This window comes from Mercurialis annua, linkage group LG5 (genome assembly GCF_937616625.2).
Source record: "Mercurialis annua linkage group LG5, ddMerAnnu1.2, whole genome shotgun sequence".
NCBI lineage: Eukaryota > Viridiplantae > Streptophyta > Magnoliopsida > Malpighiales > Euphorbiaceae > Mercurialis > Mercurialis annua.
Genome location: NC_065574.1, coordinates 11,347,947 through 11,355,677, shown reverse-complemented (window position 1 = coordinate 11,355,677; position 7,731 = coordinate 11,347,947).

Sequence of the window (7,731 nt, the reverse complement as noted above, 5' to 3'; positions counted from 1 at the left end):
TTGGACTCGCAATTGATATTTACTATTGGGTTGAATGAATACATGATTATTTGAGAGATGTGTCGCATGCTAGGATATTAGTTTCGTACGGATCAAATACCTGTTTATATGTTTTATATTAATATTTTCTTGAGATGTGATGCTATGTTTTTATATTAATACTGTTAGTAAATGTCAACTCACTCAGTATTTCCCCAAATACTGACCCCTCACCTTTGATGCCTTTCAGGTGCTTAGCTTGTGGACTTAGCCAGAGACCAATTTTGGAGTGCAGAAGTCATCTGTATATGTTAGTTTATGACTTCTGTTAATGCTGCAGTAGTGGTCCGGTGTCAGCAGAATAGTAGCCTAGTCAGCAGTTTTATTTTGATTGTACATATCGACTGCTGTCTTTGTTTATATGTTTTTGATAGGCTACGTGTTTGTATATGATCCACGGCCCCAGATGCCGGTGTGATGGTTTGAGACACTAACTGTTGTGTATAGTACCGCGAGGCCAGTTCGTACAGGGTACGGTAACTAGAGCCCGCGAGGTTTTGAAACAGTTAGTGTGTATATTTGGTAATATGTTATATACGAGTATTGGCTTCCGTTGTTTGTTGTTATTTGTTTATTTTATATTTGCGAAAAATAAATTGTGATTTTAGGCTTGCTACGGGTTCCGGAGCTACCACTCCCGTTCCCTAGCGCCGGTCGCGGCTCAATAATTTGGGTCGTGACAACTATAAACACCACCCCTTCTAGTAGTCCTTGGTCTTCAACCCACACAGATACACCATTACCTAATCCTATATTCAATCAAGAAGATTTTCCTGTTCTCAGAAGATCTTCCAGAACCTTAACCTTACCTTCACTTCTCAAGGACTACACTGTAAATCTTCCCCCTACCAATCAAAAAAATTCACCACTACTCCTCATACACTAGCATCTGTGATGTCTTATGACTCTTTGTCCAGTGCTCACAGGCTGTTTACAGCCACCATTACTGACCTACAAGAGCCTCAGACCTACAATGAAGCAATCCAACATGAATATTGGAAGAATGCAATGCAAGCTGAACTCACTGCTCTAGATCTTAACAGAACCTGGTTTGTTACAGACTTACCACCTGGAAAACACACCATAGGATGTAAATGGGTGTATAAAACCAAATACAAAGCTGATGGTAATTTGGAAAGGTGTAAAGCAAGGCTTGTAGCTAAGGGCTTCACTCAACAAGAAGGCATTGACTATCTAGAAACTTTCTCTCCTGTTGCCAAGATGACAACTGTAAGAACACTTCTGGCTATGGCTTCAATCCACAAATGGCATTTGTTTCAGTTAGACATAAACAATGCATTTCTTCATGGTGATTTGCATGAAGAAGTCTATATGAAGTTACCTCCTGGATTTGAGTCTACTGGTCCAAACAAGGTATGCAGATTACAGAAATCACTCTATGGCCTTAAACAGGCTAGTAGGCAGTGGAATGCCAAGCTCACTCAAGCTCTTATTGCACAAAATTTCACTCCAGCAGATTCTGATCCTTCCTTGTTCATTAAAACAACAAACACTGGATTCATGGCATTATTGATTTATGTTGATGATGTCATTATTGCAAGCAATGACTAACTTGTTGTTGAGGATATAAAAAGGTTTCTTCATGAACAATTCTCAATCAAGGATCTGGGCCAGCTGAAGTATTTTCTGGGTTTTGAGGTGGCTAGAACTACTAGAGGCATCAGTTTGTGTCAGAGAAAATATTCCTTGGATTTACTCAAGGATACAGGTCTATTAGGAGCCAAACCAGCTCCAACTCCCATGCTCAACAGCACAAGACTTTCATTAAATGACAGTCCTTGTCTAGCTGATAATACTCTCTACAGAAAGTTAGTTGGCAAATTGCTTTATTTGTGCAACACTAGACCTGATATATCTTTCTCTATTCAACAAATGTCACAGTTCCTTGATAAACCAACAGAAGCTCATCTTGCTGCTGTTTATAGGGTTATAAAGTATGTCAAAGGAGCTCCTGGCAAGGGTTTGTTCTTCCCATCATCCAGTACAGTTCAGTTGAAAGGGTTTTCTGATTCAGACTGGGCCACTTGTGCAGATAGTAGAAAGTCAGTTTCAGGCATGTGTGTTTTTCTTGGCACTTCTTTGATTAGTTGGAGATCAAAGAAACAAACCACAGTCTCAAGGTCCAGCTCTAAAGCTGAATATAGGGCTCTTGCTGCTCTCACATGTGAGATTCAGTGGCTTCTTTACTTACTCAATGATTTGAAGCAGCATCACCCTCAACCTACATTACTATACAGTGACAGTCAATCAGCAATCCAGCTTGCCCACAATCCAGTGTTCCATGAAAGAACTAAACATATAGAGATAGACTGTCACCTCATCAGAGAAAAGATAGCTTCAGGAGTTGTTCATCTCTTGCCTGTTCCTTCTGCACTTCAAATTGCAGACTGCTTTACCAAGCCATTGTCTCCTAATTCTTTTCATCCAGCTATATCTAAGCTAGGCATGTTAGATATTTACCATGCTAGCTTAAGGGAGGGTAATACAGTTACTCAGCAATCTACACCATCAGTGCCATGTCAGCAATCCATGATGCAACATGTGGAAAGTATGTCAGCAACATGAGAAGAGCATGAGTCCAGCTAATTACTTGCGTGTTAAGCATGTTTGTTAGAGCTGTAACAGAGTTAATGCTTCTGTTACTAAAGGGCAGTTATTTTAACAGTTTTAGAATCTTAGTTAGTTAGTTCTGTTAGTTGCTGAGTATATAAAGCACAATACAGATTCATTTGTAACTTGATTCATGATTCTCAAAAAAGATTCTATTTCTCTTCATCACATAGGGACATAATTGATCTATTTCTAAAATAAATATATTGCGGAAGTATTAGTGTTAAAAGAAAACATTAATAATATCAAACAATATAACATACACCTTAAACTCTAAATTCTAAATCTTAAATTCTAAACATTGAATAATAACTCTAAATCCTAAATTATAAATCGTAAACCACAAATTCTAAAACTTAAGTCTTCAATAATCCATAAATTTTAGAGTCTAAATCCTAAAGTGGAACACTAAATCCTAAACCGAAAACTTTAAAGACCTAATTATAAAAACAATTCTTTATCAGCAGTTGTAATTTAGCCTGCATTTTGTAATTTTTATAATATATTGTCATTTCATTATTTCACTGCAATTTTAATATTAGTTTTTAATTTAATTTAATTTTTCAATCTTTTACTTCAGTGAAATACATATTTATTTTATTTACCTTTTCTATTCATTTTTAATTTCAAGCTTGTTCTTTTATTATTTCAACCACCGAAGGTTGGAGAATATAGAATTAGATTTTAATGTTATTTTCAACTTTTTTTAGATTAGAAGTTAAATTTTAAAAAAATTAAAATGAATTTTACTGATTATGCACTTAGTATATAAATTCTACTGAAAATTAGGACAATTGAATTAATTAAAAAAAATTGGCTAGAAGTGCAGCAAAATAATAAAATTGGAACAGTGTTACAAAAAATTTAAAAAACATTAGTTTAAATTGCAAACGCACTCAAAAATGTAATTTGTTTACTGTTAGGCCAATATTAAGTTATAATCTTAAAACTATAAATCATAAATCTTAAACTCTAAACCCTTAAACTTAGAGAATAAACCCAAAACTCTAAATGCCAAATTATAAACTATAAACTCCGGAATCTAAATTTTAAAAATATTTTATATAATTATAAATAATGAAAGTAGTATTTAACAACCATTTAAATGAATTTATATATCATAAAAAGATATATTGCGTCGAATAATTTTATTTAAATAATTAGCCAATCTAAACCACTATTATAATATAAACTTTAAACTATAAATTTCTCAACATAAAAAATTCAAAAAGCTAACATCTTTTGATTAATTTTTTCTTAAAAAGGCAAAAATTACAAAAAAACTCTCGTAGTTTTCACAAAAGTACAAATCAGTCCTTTTATTTTTTTTAGGTATAATTAAGCACTCTTTGTTTTCTAATAGAATAAATAACCTCTTTCGTCAAACACCATTAAGAACACTCGTTAATGGCTGACATATCTCTCATAATCATATAAGGAGAAGTTCAAAAATAATTTTAATAATTAAAATATTTACCGAAAATTTAAGGGGATAAGTGTCCCAAAAAGTAAACTAAAAGGGTTTTTTTGTTCGATTTTAAAACAACGATGGTTTAATTGTTCAGTTTTAAAACGAATGAAGGATCACTTTACCCCTTCAACTTGGCACAAAGTATCAAAAACGACCAAATTAGCAAAACAGGATCACTTTTATCCTGAACTTGTCAAATTTGGTAAAAAAAAAAAAACATCCCCACTCTCACCTAAGAGGGTGAGATACACTCTCCGGTTTTAATATTGGTTTCATTTTACCAAGATGATTTTTTATAGCAAAATGTTTAAAATAGTCCTAATTTTTCTAAAATATTTTAAATTAATACCTAATAATAAAAAAACAATTTAATCCCTCTAATTAAAAACTTAAAATAACAAACCCCCAAATTGTGTATGTATAACAAATTAACACTTAAATTTTACATATATAACAAATTAACCCTAAAATTTTTATTTTTATTCAAAAAAATAAAAACAATTAAAAAAAATTACACGCGGGTTTGTTCTTCCTCAAAAACAGACCCACGGGTCAAGAAAAAACCTAAGTCACCTGGGTTTGTTCTTGTTCTGAGAACAGACGCGAGGTCTGTTCTCTGAAGAATAGACCTCGCGATCTGCGATCCGTTCTTTAGAGAACAGATCGCGATCTGTTCTCTTGAAGAACAGATCGCGATCTGTTCTCTTGAAGAATAGATCGGTCATCTTCTCCGGCGAGGATTTTCGCCGAAAATCAAAAAAAAAATATTTTTTATGCAAAAGTTTAAAAAGGCCCCTAGATTAATTAAGGTTTAATTATGATTAATTAATGTTAAAATATGATTAATTAAAGTAAAATATGAATAATTAGAAACCCACTCTCCAATTAAGGTGCCATGTCAGCATATGGGTGTTTTTGTAGCAGTTTTGACAAGTTTAGTATAAGTGATCAGGATTCGCTAATTTGGATGTTTTTGATACTTTGTGTTAAGTTGGGGGGGGGGGGGGTAAAGTGATATTTTGTTCATTTTAAAACCACAAGGGCTTAATTGTGCCAAAAAAAGGGCTGATCTGTACTTTTGAGAAAAAATCGAGGTTTTTTTTGTACCTTCTGCCTTTAAAAAAATAACATGTTTGACCTAGGGGTGGCCACGGTTCCTAACCCTTTCCGATTAGAAACCGTCGGGTCACAGTTCAAGGAAAAATAGAACCGCCAGAAACCGTCAAAGTGACAGTTCCATACAGGTTCAGAATCTGACGGTTCCAATCTGGTTCCGGGTACTAGGCGGTTCATTAACATTTAATTTTTTAAAAATATAATTTAAAAATAAACTAACACGTGAAGATAATATTGCAAGAAAATAATGAAATAAAAAAAATTATAAATATTATGTTAACTAAAAAATTAACTAAAGTACATATAATTATATATATATATATATATATATATATATATTAAAATTAATTAATTTTTTATCGACAGGTTCAAACCTTGAACCGCTTGTTCCGACCAGTAACGACCGGTTTACAGTTCAAAAAGTTTGGAACCGGCGCGAAACCAGTCTTTTCACGGTTCAAAGTCGATTTTAGTCCAGTTTCGAGTTTGACAGAGTTCCGGGCCGGGTTTGACTGAGCCAGTTATGGGCAGTTCACGGACTAACCCAGCCCATAGCCAGCTCTAGTGTTTTTTTTCCCCAAGCTAGAATCAATTATGAAGATTAAAAATTACATCAAGTGAAAGTCATATAACAAAAGTTATCTATATGATCTTTCTAAAATATGAGATATTAAATAATAAGCAATAATTCAAATACAAGCTATAAAAAATCAAAAAAAAAGAAAACAATCTAAACTTATGATCCCGACACTTAAACACAACGATTACGTTGAGCGAGTGGTTAGATAGTTTCTTTTCCGATTTGCTCGACGAAACGCTTGAATCCGTTGAAGCCTACTATTCAGATCTCCATCTTCATTTAGACCCTAGAAAGGTAGCTCCACATCCTCACTATTTACACCTAAGCCATTAACTCCTCCTCATCCTCGTACCCGTTGCCTTCTATCTAGGGCTGTGCGTTCGGTTAGTTCGGTCGGTTCGGTCACCGAACCGAACAAACCGAACACCGAAGTTTGGTAAAAATCCCAAACCGAACCGGACCGGATTTTAATTTTGGCTTACACCAAACCGAACCGAAAAGTTCGGTTTGGTTCGGTTCGGTTCGGTGAAAAACCGAAATTTTTTACTTTCTCCATTTTTTAATTTTTTTATCATAAAATAAATTCTAATATTAAATAATAAGTGTCTAATAAATATTTTTATATAGTTATTAGCATAATTATATGTTGTATGAAGTTTATTAACTTATATATCAACTATAATTAAAATATTAAACCAAAAAAATATAAATTTATATATATTTATATATCTTTTTTATTTTTTATTTAATTGTTCGGTTTTCGGTTTTTTCGGTTTTTAAAATGCTCAAACCGAACCGAAAACCGAACACCAAACTTTTACCTAATTACAAACCGAACCAAACCATAGTTACTAAAAAACCGAACCGCAATTGCAATTTCGGTTCGGTTCGGTGAAACGGTTCGGTTTGGTTCGGTTTTTGCACACCCCTACTTCTATCTAATCTAAGCATGTCTCAACCACCAATCTCCATTAATGATCTGACCATGCAAAACAGCAAACTTAAATGTCTCTGAACCCACTTTGCAACTGATCCATGAAGATGTCAAGGACAGGTTAGTGCTAGCTGGTAAATTCTTGGGTACGAAACCCTACAACTTGTCTCTTTTGCACGATATCCTCTCGAAATCCTGGAGGCCCAAGTGGGGGCTGACTATCACAAAAGGTGTTGTCGAGATCTTTGTGTTCACTTTTAATCATGAGGATGATTTGACTAAGGTCTGGGAGGGGCGTCCTTGGTGTGTGGATAACAAGCTCCTGGTCCTACAAAAATGGGCCCCTGAATGTTCCATTGATGATATGGACTTCACCACTTCCCCATTCTGGATTCACCCATTAGGTCTACCAGCGAATCAGATCAATGTTCACAATGCTGATATCATCGGAGGGTTGTTTGAGGAACTCCTCGATACAGGAACGCTTAGTTCTACTATTACTGGAGGAAGCTCAAGAATGAGGTTACAGGTTTCCTTGAGGGTCGACAAACCTCTAAGGAAAGGGTTCTATACTATTCTACATGATGGCCAATCCAAATGGATTTGGATTCAGTACGAAAGACTTCCGGACATTTGTTACAAATGCGGTCTTATTGGTCACTATACATACACGTGTAAAACTCCGGCTGATTCCATTCCGGTGGATGAGGATCATGATTATGGTCTTTGGCTGAAGTTTGGAGCCAACAGGAAACCTCCGATGAAGCAGATAAGGTCGGCTACTTCTGGGCAGGAGCTGACAAGGGAGCAGCTGCCGGGGAACAATGGGAGCATTGAAGGTGGAAACCCTATTCCGGTCCTTAACCGATGGATAGACAGAAACCCTAGAAGAAAGTTTACGTCAGAAGACAAAGGTAAAGGCAAAGTGACTATGAAGGAGGGAGAAGAGAGTCAACGGAA